Genomic DNA, 21,954 nt, shown 5'->3' with positions numbered 1-21,954 from the left:
GATGATGAGCATGATGGCGTTAAAATCACGCACACTCTGACACACACACACACACACACACAGTGTGCCTCCCGCTCACACACATTTGACACCACCGAAAAATCCGTAAGCCATGGGTGCGAATGGGACAGGAACAGTGGCGGGGCAGGGGTGGGGAGGGGATCAAATGATAATGATGTTTCGTGTGTGCTACGAGCAGGCAGGCAGGCAGGCAGGGCAGAGGCAGCGGCAGCCAGCTCGTCGCCCTGAAACATAACGGCAGTTAGTTTGGCGGCGGGAGAGCGACAGAGAGAGAGAGCGCGCGCATCAAATCGCGTTATGTGCTTTTTATTGCTTTGACTTTGCCGTCGGCAGGACGACACCACACCAACACCAAACGAGAGGAGAGAGTGGGCGAGCGAGACAGAGACAGAATCAGAGTCAGAGCTAGAGCGAGGACAAGAGAGCAGGCGCGCTCTTGTTGGATAAAATTACCGTTGGCCGTTTGTCGTCTGCCGTTTGTCGTTTGCCGTTATCGTGCTTAGCGTCGCCATATTTGACTCTGGCACGCGGGCCACAGGACTCGTCCGTCATACATCCTGCCGTCTCCCACATCACTCTCTCTGGCTGTTGCTGTTGCTGCTGATGCTTTTTGTTTTCGCCTTAATTTACTTTGAATTCATAAATCAAATATTTGCATTACGAAATTGACGTCTTGAACGCGCGGTCGCAAAAAGTATATTCTCGCTGCTGGCTGGCTGCAGCACTACCATTACCAGCTCCTTGAAGGACTCCTCCTCCGTGCACGGAAGCGAGCGTCTCTGTGTGGCAGTAGTGTGAGCGAGCGTCTCACAAACACACACACCCACAGTGTGGCACAGTGTGTTCGAGTGTGGGAGATAATCCCTAAAACAAACAAGAATCTGACCTGTAGCCGATACGCTGGCTGGGTGATACGTAGAGCAACGTTGCCCCTAAAAAACAGACTCTTTGAAGTGCCAAAGAAATTCTCAAATCCCATTTCAATATTAACACAAGCTCAAGACATCAAAAAAGGGATATTAATTGCTTCGGGTAAACATTTCGAGGAGCATCAGCATCTGGCAAATAAAACGAACATCTTTCCGTCCGCCGATTGGCGAAAGTTCATCCTTGTTCTGAGGTAAGTCTGAATATATTTACACACCTTTCATCTTTGTATGTTAATTGTTGTTTGTGCAAAATGCAACGGTTTGGCAGTTTTGTTAGATTTTCAATATTGAAATTGATTTTGTGTGTGTTTGGGAAATTATGAAAAGTTTTAGCAAGGATTATATGTACATATAAGCCAAATGGAATTTATGTAGATTTTTAGCGAGTTTGAATTGGGACTGGTCATAATCAGGAATAGTTTTTAACTAGGAAGATACACACACTTTTTATAATTTTATATATACATTTTTTTTTTAATTTTATATAAATTTCCATCGAAATACTAAAATAATCTAGGTTTTTGCTAGACGAATACGATCATGGTTGCTATAATATGGATAACGTTGCCGAAAATTAATTTGGTGAGGAAAATCTGAAGATATAAGCGCCAATAAATATATAAAATAATGCCAGTTATGTAGCTCAGTTATCAGTTATAAAGAACCGATTGGGCTCACAATTTTCAGCTTATAATCGTTTCGTAGATTCACTATTTTACTATCAATAAATGCGCTCAATACCTTCCAAAAATGGGGCAAACTCCCATATTCGAAAAATAAAACAAAAGTAATAAATTCGTTCCATCATTCTAGAAACACAAGTCAATCAGTTGTGCAAATAGAGAGACGAAAAGAAAGCCCAAAATATATATTTAGCACATAATATTAATCTGCCATAACTAAACGCGCGAAACCGACTTGAATTGAGGCAACTTACACCACTAAACCCTTGGCTAGTTTTCCAACCTTACTCAATACAATTACATTGAGATGTATTTCACGCCCGTACTGCGAAGGCAACTGTCTGTCTCTCCCTTCAGACGCCTCTAGCCGAAAAAAGCCACTAGTCCCCCTGGGGAACTTGCCCAGAAACCCACAGAACTGAATTATTTAAGCCAGCGACTGTTAAATGCCAACTAGCGGCTAAGCCAGGCACTCGACTGCTTGCTTGCCACTTGCCCCAGTGGCGCAGACGGACACACAGCAGCCCGAAAAAAGGGAGCCACTCGAGCGAGGAGGGGCACGGTACGACACGGCACGGCACGGCCCATGACTGGGCTCGGGATTTGTTGGCCCCGGAGGCAAACTTCACTAAGGATCAGACGTGTGTGTGTGAAATGAAATGGAAAGTGTCCTTAGAAGCTGCCAACGGAGCGCGACAGTCTGTCAAATGTTCAGTTGTTGTCGCCTGTTGGCGGGTGTCGTCTGTCGTCTATCAATTGTTAATGTCACAGACGCCCAGCAGGATGGAAGGAAGCAAGCAAGGAAGGATTCTCCTCAAAAGGATGGGAAACTCGGGAAGCTTCACTTCACTTAACATGAGGTTTTTGGCCTGTTTAACTTTCGTTTTGCCTTGCTGGCTTTCTTTATTTTTAATTGGGATTTCTGCGGCTGGTTAGAGACCCAACGCCTTGACAGGACTCGCTCTCGCCCTCGCCCTCGCCTTTGTGGTTTCTACGCCTGAGTGAGCACCGTCCACAGTCGTCTGCTGATCCTTGCTGGGGGGTAAATCTTACTTCAGTCTTACAGCAACAGCCACCAGCCACGTGGTTGCTGCTTCTCACTCCCTTGGTACCTCGGAGTGAATTCTCCCACCCCCCTGTAAAATGCGCTTTTGAATCAAACACAATATTCAGAAGTCCTTCCAAGGGTTTGAGGAGCCCTCTACTGGTTTGGGGGTTTCCACAGAAGCGTTTACCAATTTCTTTCTTCTATTTTGTGGTTTTTTTTTTGGTTGTATTTTTTGGTTTTTTGATTTCCTGACACGGGTAAGCCGGCAATCATTGTGACATTTTAATTGTTTATTTGCACAGAGCTCTTTGCGGCTGCTGCCCTCGCTATATCCTGCTGTACGCGGAAGCGTAGCAGGAGCTGAAGCCTGGAGTCCTGCAGCAGCGGCAGCAGCAGCAGCCCACTAAAGTGCTTGAGTCGCGTTGCCAACTTGCATATATTTTCATAAAAGATTTAGCGGGTGAGAGGAGTTTTTTTTGTGTGTGTGTGCCCTCTGAGGAATTGCGTTCTCTGGTCCGTTGTGGTGGTCCTGCGGTGGAGAGTCCTTCGCTCTCCACTCTCCTGGTTAATGTACATTGGTTAATGTAAATATTTGCCTTTTGTTGTCACTTGAAGAGCTCTTCACTGCTGTTTATTATTAGTTCCCTTTTTTTTTTTGTTTACTGTTTTTCTACTTTATTTTATTTGGTTTAGTTGGGGGGTTTGCGAGTGCGAGCTGCAGCGGGACAAGCATAAAATAAAATACCTACCAAATAAAATGCATGCAAATTATTCATAGGGCAAAGTAATGTGGTACATAAAATGCACAGACATCATTTATGATTTTTGCATGCTTTAAATAAAGTTAGATAGATTTGGGTAGTGCAAAAACTTATTTAAATTCAGGAAAATTTATATACGTATGTATATTGTACAGGGTACTGTTCAGGAACTGTTGTTCTTATGTTTGCTTTTCATAGAAGAACAAAGTTTCTTTGGCTGTACAAATTTTCTATTATTATTAAGTAATAATGTAAATTCATAGAAAGATTTTTATTTTGGCAGACTAAATTCTACAAGGCGAAAATGCCGGGACACCTGATATACCTTCAGATTTAATGCTAGAGTCCAAGCTACTACTTTTGACCTGTAAAAGGAAAAATCGTTTGACATTGATGCTACATAATAACAATATTTTTGTTTTGTTGATAAGACAAACTCTCAGGCACTTTTATTGGTAGTTTTATATCACTAAATATGTAATTTTTTTAGGCATATTCGGTAACAAAGTAGATATGGATTCCTAGAATTATTATTAGTTGGTTTTTAATTTTTGTGGATTTTTTTAGCTCTTCTCTAATTGTACATGATAGATGTACAATACCTTTTTCTACCCATTTATATTAACTCTATCATAAAGATGAAAAAAGAACAATTAATTTTTGTATTACTAATTGACCGAAAACATTATACTTCCCTTTATTTTCTAACAACAAAGGCGCAAAGTGGCAACATCTGCTGCCTAATAAAATTATATTCAAGCATTAAAAAAGGCATTTCAAAAATGTAAACCTCATATGCCCATCTTTTGCAGCACTTCTATCAAAAATGGTTGCCATAGCACCCCGAAACGTTTCTTAATTAAGTCAGCTTATCTGATGTATCTTTTACATATCTCTGACTTTATATCATATCAATATTTAATAATAAAAAGTACCCCCTCCCACCCCAAGCCTCAACCAAATCACTCAACGCGTTGGGCAGCACTTGAACAGTCCGTCAGTCAGCTGGAAAAAAAAGAATGGTTAAAAAATCAACATAATCAACTTGTAAGTGCAACAGTGGCAGAGCGTACCAGCGAACCACCACCGAAAATCCAGCAATAAACTGCCATAGCTCTGGGCACCCTCATATGTCTGGTTTGAACTCAATCAAACAGTTCAGGCCCAATAAACTCAGCTACGGAATGGATGGCTGGCTGGCTGGCTGGCTGGCTGGCTGGCTGGCTGCATGCTTGCATATGGAAGTTTATTAGATACAAATTCTGGGGATTTCTGTTGGGCTGCTGTTAAATGGCTGCCCACTCCCCTGCCCTGCCCTGACTTTCAGCTATAACAACACAAGAAAAAAAAACAAAAAAACATAGACGACAACCATTTTGCTGTTCAGATAGTTGCTCTATTTTTTGCTGTCCGCTTTTTGGGTGCGCCTTGACAAGGGGGTAGGAAAAGGCAGAGGCAGGAGGCAGAAGCAGGAGGCAGGAGGCTGGTAGAGGCCATGTGTAGCCATTTTTTTGTAACAACTGGTGATCCAGCAACAGAAGTAACCCCTATAGTATATAGTAGAGCTGCGATTCAAGTGCGCAAAAAAGGAACTCGCTACAGAGTTCAGGCCGGGGTTCGTTCGTTTGAAAAACCCGCAATTAAGTCTGCGTTTATGTAGTTTTAATGTAACCCCCCCCACCCCACCAAACACCATTCAGCAGCACACTCTCCCTCTCACCCCGCACACCCTCTCCGTTTCGATGCCTGTAACTTTTTGTTTATTATGCCTAATTGCAGTTACTCCATCATCATTCGCATAGTCCTATCCTTGTGCGCTTTTGTCTGCGCTCCTTTTGCAGCTGCTTTCATTCTGTTCGGTTCGGTTCGGTTCTGTTCGCTTCTTTGTTCTTTTTTTTCTTTTTCTTTTTTATTCTCTCTTTTTGGCTGTACCACATGGCGCATGCTTAATATCGCACTGAAGTCAAAGTTTGTTGAGGCGTTTCCCCGAGCCACTTGCATGCTTAGATATTTGCATTATTTGCCACTTTTTTTTTGTCGTCTTCTTTATCCGCACAGCTCTAAAAATAGCTTTGGACCTCGTTAGGGGTTTTTTTTCTTCTTACGCTTTGGATTCCACTTTTTTCCTGTGGCGAAAATTGTTAGTTGTGTGGAAGAGTGGAACTTTCCGTCGACTGTGCACAGTGGGTCACAATTTTAGCTCACAGTCGATAGTGGACAAAAAAGGGTTACACAAATTCCTCATGGGGGGTTGGCTTCTTATGTAGATCTCCTGTGTGCGCAGAATGGGAATACTTGTACTGCATTGAACTTGTTTCTCAATTGGTTAATACATGTTTTCTCTTTCCATTTTTCGTAGTGCGAATGATGCTGTAGAGGAGCCAACAAATAAGATCTAAATGGGGTTGCAGCATAGCTTGTTCAGAGATAGAGAAGAGGTTCTATAAATGAACAAAAAAAAGAAAGGTGCACACGGGTTGCACTGAAGCAGAGATTGATGTAACAAGGGAACTGGAAAGATGCGATCAGAGATCAAATAGGGATAAACTATACAGGGCATATTGGAAGCATCTGCTGCTGAAAGTAACTGAAAGAGAGGACTAGATATGCAATAACTGACTGTGTCTCTGCAAATTAAGTAAAGATTGATTAAGAGTAGATAATATGTACCAGGCTAGTGGCTCTGTTCCATGTGTGCTCGTATTTTAAATAGAGATAGAATATTTACAGAAAACATAGACCCTACATTAAGTGGAGCTCAAATATGAACTGAGTAAAAATTAACTAAATTGAAAGGAGCGAAGAAATGAACCAAGAAGCCTTCTTTAGATCGATTTTAACCATCAGGATTTCTGCTTGAATGCATCTGTCATACATATCTCTGCGAGATCCTGCCTTGATCCTTCCTCTGACTTAATTTATAAGTGCAAGATTATTTCAAACAAATTTTCCACTTTCATTTCTTTGACCTGGAAAAGAGCTTTCAGCACTAAAAAATGCTCCACTTAGTACAACAATCAGAGTTCCATGGGGAAGCAGGTCTTTGGCGCAAGAAAATCCACCATGGAAATCATTTAAAAAGAGATTACCAACATGCAAAAGTCAGTCAGTCAGTCAGAGAGCCCCAGCAGACAGCAACAGAGGTCGATGAAAGCTAAATTATAGTGCCAGCCAGAGATATGTAGATAGAAGGGGGGCTGGAACCCAGACTGTCGGCAAATTACCCACCAGTAAATGGGGAATTTATTTATATGCGCGTGTAAAATGTGCGCCAAGAAGAACATCGTTTTTGGTTTAGGGGTCTGTGTCGGGGTCGCGGTCTCCCACTGACTCGAATGATTGCACATTTGAAGGCGTACCAGTACCAGGAAACAAAATGGCGGAATTGCATTTGATTTGGATGTATGTATGCCTCTGTGTGTGTGTGTGTATCTATGGGTGTCTGTGTGTTTGTGGATAATTTGCGTGTGCGGCGCTGATCATTTGACAAGCGACAACAAATTGCCGCGCTTCTATTATAGGAAAGGTACGTGTACCTCATGGATAAATCAACCAACCCCTCTATAAAGATAGATTCGTAGTAGAAGGGAGAACAGAGAGAGAGAGAGAGAGAGAGAGAGAGAGAGGATGAGCGGTGGAGAGGTAGAGCGAAGCCCTGCATCATTCTGTCAATATTTGCATTGGTCGTGTAAACAGTTTTAATAGGCTGTTTATCAGCTAGTTTGCCATTGCGCTGCGAAATGTATCTACCAGATACCCAGATACTCGCACTCGTACTTGACAGCTGTTGCAATTTACGCTTGAACTGCGCGATTCAAAAAATTTCCGCCTTATTTGCGTTTGGGCTTGCGGCAGTCGAGATTTCTCCACTCCACTCCACTCCACTTCAATCTCACTCCAGTCTCTTTCTCTCTCTCTTTCTCTGTAGCATTTTGGCTTTGGTTTGCTTAATGTATCTTGTAGATACTTATGGATGGTGTTTGCCCCGTGCAAATAGTTCTGAAGAGGGCGCCAATTTGTTTGCCGTTTGTCAGTTTATTTTTAATTGAAAATTACACTTTTTCCAAAAACACAAATTTCTCATACCCCACACCCCGTCCCCGTTGAGGTTTTTGAGTAACACACAAAGAGTGACAGGGAGAATGAGAATGGGAGATATTTGCTCTGCTTAATGAGGTTGAAAGTGGGCGGTGAGAGAACACGGCCAATTCCCTACCCCTATATCATTTTTAATACTAAATGAAAACATTTGTAACAACTCAAAAGCAAACTGACAGAGTACCAAAAATAAACACAAGATTGTTTTCATTATTATGTGAAAATATTTCATTGGAACTATTCAGCTATAAAGTTGTCTCAAAATTATGTTTAAAACTAACCCAATAAATATATACATATGTAGGTATGTATCTATGTGCATCTCCCAGTGCTTAGCTTTATTATCATTTGATGTTCTCTAATTTCCATAACAAAAGAAATAAATAAATTGAAACTAAAAAAAAAAAAATAAATAAACAAACTCTTTTGAGGCATGGTTTTCAATTTAATGAAATTTATTTATTTAAAACCATAATAAGTATCCATAAATGTAGCAAAATTTGCTCCGAGATTTATTGTTCGAAAAACCACGCCAGCCAGACGCACAACCGAAAAGTGCCAAAGAGAATACCAGAGAATGCAAAAGCAAAATACACTTCTCAATGCCTCAAATACTAAAAATATAGAATATCTGAGACCATAATCGGAACACGTTTGAAGTTCGATGAGCAGCAAAATTGGATTGGATTTTATTCTTAAGAAATTGGCATGGAAAATTAAAATTAGATTCTTACCTACGATACACCAAGCTCCGAGCTCCATGTATAATCTTCAGCAACATTAAACAACAACTCTGTGTCTCCCACTTGAACTGTGTTTCAATCCTCTGGAAGCTAGATGACAGTTATATATTGGAATACAACTGATTGGCGTGCATAGAATCACCTTGGGTAACTAACGATCGTTCCCTGGGATGCTGCATGATTTAGTCGGTAGCCATAATTATACGAGTATTTGATCATAACAAAAAAAGAATATAAAGAATTTTGATTGCATACAACCCTTGCGGGGATCGAACCCGCGACCTTTGGATTAGAAGTCCAACGCGCTATCCGCTGCGCCAAAGGGTCTAACAGACAACGGGCGGCATTTTACGCACGAAAAAGACAAATTCAATCCGAAAAATTCAATCCAATGGAGTAGCCTAGGATCCGAAATACAGAAATATTAAACAGAGAAATGCTAGGAAACAATTGTGTAAATATACCCGTGCTTATGAGAGCAGCATATAGAGCTATCCGAGAGCTATCCGAGAGGCTTCTCTCTATAAAGCAGCTATTTAAATAAACAAATTTTGTATGCGTGTCATTTGCTTTTGGGTTCTACTCCGCTGATGTCTGTGGTGCGTGCCTAATTATTTATAGAACAATGCGCACAATATTCAGGTATACGTATGTACATACAAAAGTATCTGCATAATGTGTCGCTGGCTGGAACTTGTTGTCGTCTGCTTAATGTCTTTTGGGGTTAATCAATAGATCCCCCGATTGAGATAATGCTAAGGAACCCCTAAGGAACTCTACCCCCCCGTAACCCCGCCAGTTGGAAGGGCATTCAAGTGCTCAATTTTGTGCCTTTCATTTGGTTTGGGTACGGTCTTCGGTTCGTTGCTTGTACGTTGCTTTCCTGCCTATCAGCCCGTTGAGATCTTCATGCGCTTTTAGCTAATATAGGGGTGAGAGAAAGAGATAGAGAGAGAGAGGGAGAGAGAGAGTTTCGAGTAGGGGTTGTGTCCTGGAAGGTTTCATTCTCTATCGTGACTCTCGGCAATTACTCAACGCATTCGCCGCTTGGCTGTTGCTACTTTCAGTTTGTTAACAAATTAATCAAATTGAACCAGACACTGGACCTGCCACCCACTCAACCCCTTGTTCCCTGACCCTACTATCACTGACTACCCTGGCTGAAATTCCTTAAATAGAGTAATCGTCGAAATGTGAAAATTTACCCATTTGAAGTGCACAGCTTTTTTTTATCTGTCGCTTATCTTTCCGCGCTTTCGTTTTCGACTTCATTGAAAGTGTCCTCCATGGGGGAGTTTTCTCACTTGTTTTCCATTGTCCTGCTACGTGATTTATCTACACCTTCCGACGGTTTTATTTCTGGCTATATACGTGTCTCGTCTACCGTGCACTGTGTGTCCTGAGGGCAGATTATGCAAAACATTTTTGTGCTTTGGCACTCGAGGCGGATATTAAATTTTATTGCTCATGTTGCCATGGACTCTGGTGCCACGGGGGAGTCCTTTGGAGTCGGGAGGAGTAGCTGATTTCATTGTTGCGCTCATTGAGCACTGAAGTGGCCGTTTGGTCAATTAGCCTGGACAACTCGTAAAAGGAATGTGGAGAGCGTGTGTGCAGTGCAGTTTTTGTATGGGGAAGGAAAAGGCGAAAGGACACACAGCAGGAGAGCAGGTTCCATTTGGTAGGAAGCAAGAAGGAGTTCAGGGATTAAAAGTTGCTTTAAAGACACTCTGAAATTTGTTATTCGAGATCGTTTTTGTTGGCAAAATGTCAGGAATCGATGGATACAAAATTTAAACTGGTAAATGGTAAAAAAAAACTTAAAGAAAATATTTGGAATAAATTTGAGGCATTCTAACAGAGATTAAGGATTTCTTGAGTTGAAATAATTGATGAAACTTTTGCTAAATTACGCTAACACAAGCGCAATTAAAGGTTTACAGATCACAAAACCAGCCCGAAGGATTTGAAGTTTTATTCAAGTCATAATGATTCCGAAAGATCTACAAAATGATCCTCCCTCCATGCTTAACTCTCTTCCCCACTTAAGAACTTCATTCAAGAATTTTACACATGATCATTGCAAAACCCGACAGACTTCCAGCTGCATAGAAATATTCTTAAAGGTGGTACAGTTCCTCTTGGAAGAAAAATCGTATATTCTGCCGTTGTGCCTAAACACTTTCGGAGATTGCACCTTGTCCTTGATTGCTGTACCTTCAATTGCCCTACTGCATAGTCCCCCTTATAAGAAGTTCATTAAATAGAGGGAGAGGGAGCGGCAGCTGCTGCTTCGCTTCTCAATCTTAGCTCAATCAGAATAATACCCTCAAAAATAAGATCGGATGACGTTCTGCAGCAGGCGCTACACGCCCCATAGATGACGCCTCCAAGAACCACACGGCACGCGCTAGCCCGCCAAGGACAAGGATAAGGACAAGGACAAGGACGTACGGGTCCTTTTATCGTGAAGTTATTTGCACATGTTCGGATGAGAAGAGCGGGGCATGTTAATTGCTACATATGCGACACACACCAAGGTATACGCCTCCAAAAGGATGCTTCGCCTACTCAGCGAGATGTGGGGGACGGAGAAGTGTGCTGCTAGGAGCTGTGCCTGTGCCTGTGCCTGCGCCTGTCCCTGCCCGAGCAACCCTCTGATAGAGACGGCGCTGATCCTTCCGGTGCCTCGACTCGAAGACAGGAAGCAATGTGCCGGAGCTCTGTGCGAACAATTGTATTTATGCTGCGGCTGCCACCGAGATTCCTTTTCACTCTGGTGGTGCAGCTGTCTCGTCTTGCCTTGCTCCTTGAAGTGGGCAAAAAAAAAGGATAATCGGGCGACTTGTTTGCCCTTACACAACGATCAACGATCAACATCATCATCATCATCATCATCGTTATGTTCCGTTTCGTAGCGATCATCATCGTTCCATGATTATCCTGGCGAAAACCGGTTGCCTCTTCTCTTGTGGGGCGTTCACCAGCCATCGTCCTGGCCTGACATTTGATTTCGCTTTCGGCGGAAATGCTTTTTCTTTCTACGGTTGTTGACACGCGATCCGATCCTTTGGTTCCTACTGTGGAATGTCCTCTCGCCTCCTCGGAGCGTCTTCGGGGGTAGCGTCGGCGTGCGGCCTTCTACTTCTACACTCATCCTGTTCGCGTCCTGCTGGCGCGTGTGCCGCGCTTCCGGTTAATTATATTCGAAATGTGCAAAGCAGTCCGGCGAATGAAAGCGAAATTTTATGCTTTCAATTCTAGAATTAAATGCATATGTTCTCGCTCTCTGATTTCTCTGGTTCTCTGTTTCTCTGTTTCGTTCCCCCCGTGCTCCCTATTCTGGCATGTCCTTTTGTGTAGGCTGTCAGTGGCAGTGGCAGTCGCAGTCCCAGCTCCTGGCATTGTCCTTTGAGTGCTTTGCTAACTAAACAACTGCTCATTAATTGCTGGTTCTGTGCGCTTTTCTTTCATGCTCCAGCCAACGAAGACTACGACTACGACGATGACGATGACGAGATGTTTGGCATTATAATTTGGCTCGTGCCAGCTTGCTGTAATGCGAGTAGGCGACAGGATGTCGTTCGCTGTGTGCTCTCTCCTCTGTGTGGGCTCTAGGGAAGATTCCCTTCCTATTCCTTCGTTCAAGGTGACGCTGCCGGCCTGACTCTAAGATTGCGTTGTGGCAAGGGGGAATTTAATGCCAAAAATCTATAATTAAATGCTGTATATTATTTGTATTGCTAACTCTTGGGGAGATTTTGTCAACATTTATTCAAATTACACAAGAAATCAGATTGTAGAAGTATTTGTTGGCCTTTAAGCAGCTGTTCCTTCACTTTAAATATGAGCAGAACATTCAGACCCCGCAAAGTCAGATCAAATCGAGATTGTATCTAAGTAACGAATACTTGAAGGCGGTTCAGTAATAAGCGCTAAAGCTTTCCAGGCGATCGTTTGCCAAGAGCATTCATTATACCAAAGGCAATAAAAAGAGCGCATATTCGATAGCCGATCTTTGCTTGTATGCCCTGAAAATTATCTCAATACAATTTGCATCTGTGGGATACACAAATTAGATGGAAATCTCAGAAGTGTCTGCTGTCAGGGAGCAGTATTAGTAGTAGTAGTAGTAGCAGTAGTAGAAGTCTCTCACAACTTAGTGGGATTCTTAATTAAGCCAGACCACATCCAACAAATATTTCCATATTTATTATAATCCCTTAATTCATTCAACATGCTGTCCAAGTCCCTCGTAAAAACATATTCCCATCAATTTAACTGTCATAACCATTCCATTCCCATACCATTTTCCGTTAAAGCTAATTACCTTGTTACACTTTAAACCCCTTTTTGGAAGCCGCTTGCCACTTCCAACACCGCCCTCCACTGGCATGCCAAGCCCTAACAAAATATTTAACTATCATGTCAAAACAGGAACAGAAACAGGAACAGAAACAGGGAGAGGAACAGGGACAGGCGACAGGAACACGGCATTCTCCCACGCTGCAGCAGCAACAGAAATCATAATAGCAAATAAAACACTTCCCAAATGATTAGCATAAGGATATGAAATGTTATGTTGTTCGGTGGAAAAGCGGTGCCGTGTGCCGTCGACTCGCTTCCTGTCATAAAAAAAAAAGCAACAACATAACGCGGAGTGTCGCCCACTTTGCCGGCACAAGCGCCGTACAAGGGTTGAGTTCCAGGCAGGCGACTGACAACCTGCCAGGACCAACCAACAAAAAAAAAGGAACTCAAACCCAAACCCGAAGCCGAATTGGTAGGCCTGGATCCAAGTCAAACTTGGCTTGTCCGAGTCCCAAGGAAAATGTTAAATTTTCAACGCGTGTCAACGTTTTTGGGCTGGCAGTGGTGCCACTCCCTCTGCGCCTCCCCCACTCTGCCAGTGCGGTTAAGCGGGTTATGCAACATTATGACATCTCTGTTGTGCCGGACACGCGACCCAGGGCCAATACAATTATAATTGCAACAAATTGAACGCCGCCACGCGGGCAAGCGGGCACGCGTCTCTATTAGCTCATCTTCCGGTAGATCAGTGGGTGGAATGGGTGTGTGCCGAGTGGAGAGTGGGGTTTACTTTGTTTTTCCTTCAGTTCGATTTTTCCCATTCGTTGTGTGGCTTTTTCTCTCTTTTTGTGTGTGCGTCCTCTCTCATTGGTTGTTTGCCTGACTTCCTCTTTGGCTGATTTATTGGCTTTTACTTATTTCCGGTCATGTCCGCATAGCTCCCCGGGCTGTCCGCTTGGGCGGAGTGGCGTGGAGTGGAGTGTTGTGTCGTGTCCGGCGACACTTTAAGGGCAATTTCCCCACAAGTACTTATTATTGGCTTTCTTTTGAGACATTTCTTTTATGTGTTGATGGAAAAAAATTGGGCTTGGTTTTGGGGGGTAAGGATTTCATGCTGATTTGCAGGATATTAATTATTATTCATGCATAGAAATGTTTTTCTTGGTTCAATACTAAATGGAATTGGCATGACATTTTATTTCCGATACATCCATTCAAAGTAAGAAATATTTAATTTAAATATTTAAAATATTAAATATTAATATTAAAATATTTAATTTAATTATTTAATTATTTTATAGTTTGTTTAAATATTAATATTAAAATATTTAATTTAATTATTTTATAATTTGTTTAAATATTATTATTAAAATATTTAATTTAATTATTTAATTATTTTATAATATATAATTTTTATCTTTATATATCTCAACTGTATCACTTACTTTAATTTATATAAATTTTTTACATTTCTTTACTCCAAAAATAACTCTTCATTTTTATTTGCACTCCCATAAAGTTCATCTTTTACCACTTTAACCTCAGGCTGCATACTTTAACTGTTTCCCAGCCTATGCACTGATGCACACATTTTGTCTGTGGTCTCAGGCATATCCTTTCCCTAGGACTGACAAACAGCGTAGTGTTTTGTTGTACCCTTTCTTGATTTAACCAAAATATTTAAGGCAAATATTTTATAAGCTATGCATACATTTAAGCACAATTAAACGACTAAGCAGTCCAAATTGCAGGCCTAATCCGAGCAGAGGTTCGCTAGGCCTGGCCCAGAGCCATTCCGCGATAGGGGCACAATAGGGGCACCCACACACACACACACACACACACAAGCACCGCGTTCCATAATGGTAGAAAGATCTAGGGGTTTTAGGTAGCCGAACGGAATTGTCGGCCCTTTTCAAAGCTGGGAAACCTTTCCCAATGCCGTGTCCCTCTCCAGAGAACAATTGTGCACAAGTGCAGAGAGAACTACAGAGATTTGGGATACGTATTGACAGTATTTTGACATGTTTCGACTATATTTTGATGGGTTATTAGACAGCGGCAAACATAAATCCTTTGCTACTGCTCAGCGGTGCTCCCTATTGTTGTCTTCTCTCTCTCTCTCTCTCTCTGCCTCTTTCATGGGTCTGTAGTCCCGGCCATCTAATGGACCCAAATTAGCACAAATTACTGCCAAAATCCTTTGAGCGTTTCCACTCTGCACAACTCAATGGGCATTTATTTTTTGTGGAACATTTTTCAGCTGGCAAAGTGTTTCCTCTGCTTGTTCAATATTGATCAATGATCTGATAAACGTAATTTCCTAATTGTGGTTAATTTCTGCGGCTGACCTACTGAGCCACTGACCAGAGAAATTTCCTTCAGCTGCAGCTGCGGTTTGCGCTTGAGCGGAGCCAAATTATGTAAAATATTTGTGGGCATATGCAAAAATTATTGAAAAAGACCACCATGAGTAGGGGGGGAGATTGCCATGGTGGATAAGAGATTGTGCAGGATTTTCGAATATTTTTGGATTTAAAATTACAGCTGTAAATGCAACAGTGGCAGTGGCAGGCTTAAGAGAGTGGAGAGTTGGAACAGTTGAACTAAAAACCTTTCTCAATTCCGTATCCCTCTACAGAGAACAGGGAACTCTCTATATTTTAGTAAAAATATTAAAATAAAGAGATTATTTGGGAACAAAAATTATATTTAAAGTACCAACTAGTATTAGAAGGTATTATTTCTATTGGAAGTGTTTTAAAGGGTTTTCTTTCATATGTTCAAATATGATCCCTAATCAAACCAGAGTTCTCTGTGCTCTTGGTTAACCCTGTTTCTATTCCCCATATAATCCCCCAAAAATCTGTTTTCTCCCGTACAAATTATCCTCTTAAACATAATATTTGTACGCATTAAACTTGCTGGTGCCCCGAAAACACTTCATATATTTCCCATTAATAGGCCACACATCCCAAACAATCCACTTAAGCAGCTCCCAAGCCAAAGCGCAAGCCGGAGATAAATCCCCCAGAATAATATCTCCAGCTCCAGATAAATGACTTGCCTTCACACTCAATTTCGCTAATAAATATGTTTTGCCAATGTGGGCGAAAAATAATTCCCCAACCACCTCGAACATGCCATAACCCACCCCCAATGTCCCCCCCACCCTTCTGATATTTAATTTCCCTTAGCTAAGCCACAATTTCCGGTGACACCTACTGCCGGGAATATAAAGAGTAACGCCCCCAACAGACATCAAATCAGGAATTTTTCGTTTGCTGTCAAAATGCGAAAAGAAATTATGACAGAAGGGAGTGGAGAGAGGGTGGGCATGGGCATGGGTGGGGAAAATGCCAGCATACGCATCGAAAGCCAATTAGGGAAAAAAAATAAATCACGCGTCACATGCGAAAATCTTTCATTCATTGTGGCTGAAAAGGGGAGAGAGTGGGAGGACATATCCCAACCACTTCAAACGACCTCAAAACAGACAAAGAAATTCACCAACCAACCACACACACACACACACATAGATACAGCACACACATTAATATGTACAGTAGTCAAGGCCCCCCACCCAACCCTTGGCGTAGGAAGCCGAGCAAGTGCCAAAAGCTGATTTCCACTGTAATTACAATTCACACTCGGCTCTCCTGCTCAGTGGCAGGGGGACGTTATGGGGTGTGGGCAAGGCCTTATAGCCGGCAAAGGGGAAGAAATAAAAACCATCCTGTAAATGTGTTCTTTTTGTTTGGCAGCACTTAAGCGATGGCCTCTCCCCACCACCCGCACACCAGCCATAGCAGAAAACCCGAAGGAACATCCAATTCGACTCAAAGATACCTACTACTTCGTTTTATTTTTTAAGGTGAATCAAAAGAACTTTTCCGTACTATAAGATGTTATAATTTTTTTGTTTGTATTATGTATGCCATTATAATGTATTTTTGTGAATTGGTTAAATCTTTATAATTTATTAATTTAATAAATTAATAAATAAATTTATAAATATTAATAATAATTAATCAATTAAATTAATTAATTAATAAATAATCAATTCAACGCTGAAATTAATACCTGTAAATTGTAGAGTTTTGGAATTCGGAAAGAATTGAAAATATTGATCATCGAAAATATTACAAATAGTTGAAACAAATTTTGACTACTCTGTTTGTCTGTTGCTTTGGTTTCCAAGCTCTAAGAATTCATAGATTCATAGATGACGAAGTGGCTTTCGTTTCGTTTACTTTATTTCTTTTGCAACGATTTTTGACAATTAAGAAAGGAATATCGTAACTGAGGAGTCAGCAAAGGATCACCACAGGTTTTTATAGAATTGCACAAAAAATGTATAGTCTCTGATGATATAACTACATAATGGGTTCTAAAAAGCTGTCAGCAATATAACATAAATTTAATATACCCTTCTACTTGGCGGAATACCTCGCATAAACAGATTCTGAGAATGATGAGGAGGCTGAGCATGATGGGAAAGGAGTCTGCGTCTGAGGATGAGGATGATGATGATGAGTTGTCGTGTAACCCACAAAACAGACACACCCACTCGGCTTAGAATGGTGTGGAGATGGTGTGGGTGCGGTGGGTGTGTCTGGTGTTGCTCTGTGGTGGTGGTGGTGCAAACTCTTTCAGCATTACGACTCTCTGTGCTGGGTGGTTTTTCGGGCTTCTGTGTGGGCGTCAAACGCGTGTCAGGCCTACCACTAAATAAACAAAGAGCCAGCCTTGAGGGGGAGGCAATAGAAATGTCACAAACAAACCGATTAAACAAGTACTTTTCAAACAAACACCCACAGAAAAAAACAAGGAGCGAGGACCGAATCAAAGACCAAATCCGAACCCAAAAACAGACCCAGAAAAAAAATCAAACAATAACCAAAAAGTTTCCAAGGGTGACCCAAGCCCAAATCCAAACCTTAACCCAACAACAACCCTTTGCAAAGTTCATCCAAAAACATTTCCCATTTCCCCAGGAGCTTCCGATGATGAAGTTGTACCGGAGGATGACATCGGTTTGTGGGTCACGCGCCGCAAATCATTTGGGTTCTCATCTTTTTGGCATTAGCAATCTGATAAATATGTTAATGCCTGCTTAAGCCTATTACTGTCCATTAAAAATTATTTCTACTCTACAAGAAAGGGATTTGATTTTTTAGAGATTTGTGCAAAATTCATGTTTACAGTTTAGTTTAGCGGGAGTAAACCGCAACGGAAGGAAAGTGTGCCGGAAAATGTCAAATGCATGTTGGAAATTTAAATTACCGCTGATGCGATTAGTCGGTCAACGGGTCTGGGCCCATAATTGGCATGGTCAATGCATATTCGGTGGGAAAATAATAATAATTGGCTTGAAGGTGTGATATAAATAAATTGTAAAAGGGTGTTTGGGTTGGGTTGTCAGCGGCAGAAGGAGTTAAACCTTTCGGAAAAGCTGTCTGTAATGAATGTGGGGATTTCTTAAGCGGGTTAATGTTTTCTTGGCTTAATTTACAGGGGAAGATAGAGAATAGACAGTACTCAGAAAATAATGTAAATAGAGATTTTTTAAAATGGAATAGGATTTTTAACTGAAGCTACTTCTACAGCGACCCAAATGATTCATAAATTCCTATCTGATTAATAGAAATTTCTTTTGGAATCCATTCTATAGTCCAAAGAAACATTTGACTGGATATCTATTTATGTATTTTTATCAACATATAGATTTTTTTATGGTTTCTACACTCAAAAGAATCTCTATAAAACAATCAAACTATTCCCTCATCCAACCGTACACATATGTATATTCATTTAAGAAACAGAAGAGCTCTTACACTCAGGACATGGACACATTATCTCCGTTTGCTTTGGTCTAATTTGTGGGTGTTATGGGGAATTAACCTCTTAATGAACTAATTTACTCAAGATTAAGATGGCAAACAAAGGAGGCGGCCGCAGCTAATTGTAAAAAAAGAGAAAGAGAGAGAGCTACTGAGGTGTACTGCAATGGGAAGAGGAATCGGTAGAAGCGGTACGTGGTAGGGCATGAATGTCCCCGATGGTATGTAGGTAAAAGATCGCAGATAGAAACCGAGCAAATTGCCAGGCGGTTAATCTATTTAAACGCGCCAAATACGCGCGACACAAAAGCAGAGGCCGGTCGGTTCGGTCGAAGATAGATCATGGTCGAGTGCACAGATTTAGGGATATAGCGGATCAAAGGAGGAACCAGCCACACGAAATCTGTGTCTATGGCCAGCACCCAGCCAGACAATGGCCTAAACTCGTCTAATTGCGCGCCTATGAATTGGTCAGGAGCACAGCCCAGCCCAGCCAGGAGGAGAATGGAGAGAAGAGAAACCTGCCAAGCCGATTGTTCAGATTTGTTTCCCGCTCCCGCTCCCGCTCCCTTTCCCACTCCAGCGAACATCCCTTAATCTGTGTGTTGGTAATCGGTAATCGGTGTAGCAGGAGCGGGAGCGGGAGCAGGAGCAGGAGCGGGAGGTAGCACAATACAGCGGCCGAAATCTTTTTGAACTTTTACTTGAGCGCAAAAGAAGGTTAGCAAAATATTATTATAAACCTACGGAACCCATAGCCCCAGTCCTGTGTCTGTGCGTGTGTGTGTTTACTCTTGAATGAACCGAAAACATTTCAATTTGACAATCGTAATGGAGGCAAGGAGGAAGCGGCTCAGCGCTAATATAGGCAGGATTTGTAGGATTACATCAATTGTAAAATTGGTCAAACACCGCAATTGTTTCATTTCGCAAATCGGATATTCCGTTGCCCCAGGGGACACGGACACACACATAACCATAGCAGAATATCACAGATACAAGCGCAATGGCAGCTGTTGAGTTTCCCTTTGGTACGGCAGGAGAGGCTCTCATCACTGGCCATTGTCCAGCGGCTCGGCTCGTCCTAGTTACACATACGCATAGACGACATAGACCATAGCTTAAGTAACCAAATGTATCTCATGGATACAGCCAGCACTCACTCACTCACTCAATCTGGAACTCGGTTGCGGGCACGGGAATGGAAATGGGAACGGCAACGGCAACGGGAACAGGACCTCTTGTATAATGCCTTGTAATCGCCCATGGCTTACCGCACAGATTATGCAAGCCACTGGGAACACGCTCATTGATTGGGTTCATTGGAAAAACTCTCTCTTATGGTCTGTGTCTCTTATGCATTTTCCGTCCCATCAAAGTCCCAGCTTTCCGCTCTCGAAGGTGTAAATCTTCAATTTTAAGGTTAATTCAATGTGGCACGAAATGTGAGTTGTGCAAATGTTTTATTGGTTTAGTAGAGCAGTCAGAGGGCGTACCGGTAGTGGGTGCGATAACTAAAAGGCTGGCATAGAAAGGGGATTGGAAAACGAACGATTTTTGATTTGAGTTGGAAAGACTTGACACCGATTTTCTGAAGCAGGAAACTTTTGGTTATTATCTCATTTTCTAGTAGAAACTTTCTACTCCAAATATCATAATATCATGCATCTATATATCTACCAAAAATATATAGCCATGACCAGGATAAGTGGCTGCTTCCCTATCACATCCTTTGAAAGTATAATTCAATAGGAAGCTACGTACTAAAGAAATAATAAATTTAAATAAACAATAATACTGGGCTGGAATATCAATCTTTCTCTCAATAAATTAATCTAACTTTAATTTTTTAATTATTTTTTTCCATTTTTCCATCCATCCAAAATTATGTAAATTGAAATTCCTGGACCCTCCCTACCCACATTGCTACCCCCATACCATTATAAACCCTTCTAATGTGCATTGCACACCCCTGCTCCCACAAATATCCCTATCCCTACTTCTAGACGCTTTGAAATACCCGTTCATAATTTATGTTTGCCCAAAATGAAATCCAGGCACTCGAAATTATACAAAAAAGCCTAAAAATAAAAATAAAAGCGAAATCCAAGAGCACCACAACCATTTTGCAAACTCATTAAAAATTAAATAAAAAAGCACAGGCCAGGGCAAGGATGCAAAAAAAAAAGGACATGAAGCCTGATGAAACAAACAACAACAAAAAAAGAGCTTGCACTCTTGCCCTCTCCCTCTTTCGCTCGATGCCTCGGTCCCACTCTAGTACTCTGTGTTTTACCTTTGCACTCTACGCTATTTGCATCTCTGTCCGTCTCCCTCTTTTGCACTTTTGCAGGCTCTTTTTTTCCCCCAGTAGTTGTTGTTGTTGTTGTCGTTGCTCTGATATTTTATTTTTGCACATTTTGCGGGATTTTCAAGCTTTTCGTTGTTGTTGTTGTTGTAGTTTGCTGCTGCTGCGCTGCTCTGCATTTACAGTTAGTCCACTCTGCCAGACCATTGCACTCACTGCCCTCCCCCCTCCCTGCTTTAATGCGCCACTCTGGTCAGGCTCTCTTCTCCGCTGGCTTACTGTTCTCCTCCTGCCATCGGTTCGGTTCGCCTCCTTCTGTCACCTCTTTTTGCGGCCTCTCGCTTTCTGAGTGTGCGTGTGTGTGTGTGCATGTTTGTGTACGCAAGCAGAGCAACGTGTTTGATCATGCTTGCATGGCCTTTGAATCGCAATGAATGAGAGAGAGAGCAGATGGAGCGCAGGAGATGAATTACCAGCTCGTTGTGGGAGAGAGCATGAGTGGGAGTAGGGCAGCGAAACAGAAGCTGAGAGCGTGGAGCAGAGCAAGAACATGAGTGGAAGGGAGTAGCAGATGGACTAGCAGCCACAAGGTAGATTTCAAAGAGGTGAGGTTCTTCCCTGCTTCCTTGTAGCTTCTGTCTTATTTTGCTGCGCTCTTTCTTGGCCCGCGTACTGACTATTCCGAGAGCTTTGTTTTGGTGTGGCATCACCTTGTTTGTTTTTTCAAACTTGAATCAAAAGAGGAAGCTGAATAGTTCGAATTAGAAGGAGTTCTTGCCGGATGAGACAAGAGTGTGAGCAAGAAGCCGTGTAGTGGGAGTGGGAGCAGCATAGGCTGCGGCAGATGAACCAAGAGACTGGACACATACCCCTAGGAAATGGACGTTGTCGTTTTGGTTGGTGAATCTCAATGACAGTGTGAGCAAAGAGAGAGGCAGCAGTGAGAGCAGCAGCTTCAGCTGGATTATGAATGGGAACTTCAGAGGGGAGCACAAAAGAATGGACTGCCCCAAGCGAACCGGAAATGGTAGCGTGTGAGTTTAAGGTGGATCCACACAGGCCGTTGTCGTTTTGGCTGTTGAATATCTAGTTTTTTTTTTTTTTCCTGTTTATGTTTTTTTTTGCTTTTATTATTTTTTTTTTTAGCCCTTTTATTTATTCAACTAAATGCAGATTGCACATTTCTACATCAGACAGTCATTTTGCAAC

At 41.9% G+C, this 21,954-nt stretch overlaps 1 protein-coding gene and 1 non-coding gene across 2 annotated transcripts in view; one reads left to right on the top strand and one right to left on the bottom strand.

The window, feature by feature from the left end:
* Positions 1-287: 287 nt before the first annotated feature.
* The window catches only part of LOC111076147 (fez family zinc finger protein erm), a 28,544-nt gene continuing 6,877 nt past the window's right edge, over positions 288-21,954 (top strand). Inside the window, exon 1 of the mRNA XM_022369828.2 lies at positions 288-1,141. The gene's annotated coding sequence lies outside the window, so the exon portion shown is untranslated. The remainder of the gene's footprint in view (positions 1,142-21,954) is intronic.
* Positions 8,538-8,610, bottom strand: Trnar-ucu. Its single transcript has one exon. It is a non-coding gene; the product is annotated as a tRNA-Arg (tRNA).

Source organism: Drosophila obscura, unplaced genomic scaffold, assembly GCF_018151105.1.
Source record: "Drosophila obscura isolate BZ-5 IFL unplaced genomic scaffold, ASM1815110v1 contig_200, whole genome shotgun sequence".
In the NCBI taxonomy this organism is placed as follows: Eukaryota; Metazoa; Arthropoda; class Insecta; order Diptera; family Drosophilidae; genus Drosophila; species Drosophila obscura.
Note: the sequence above shows the minus strand (reverse complement) of the source record. Positions and strands in the feature narration are given on the sequence as shown.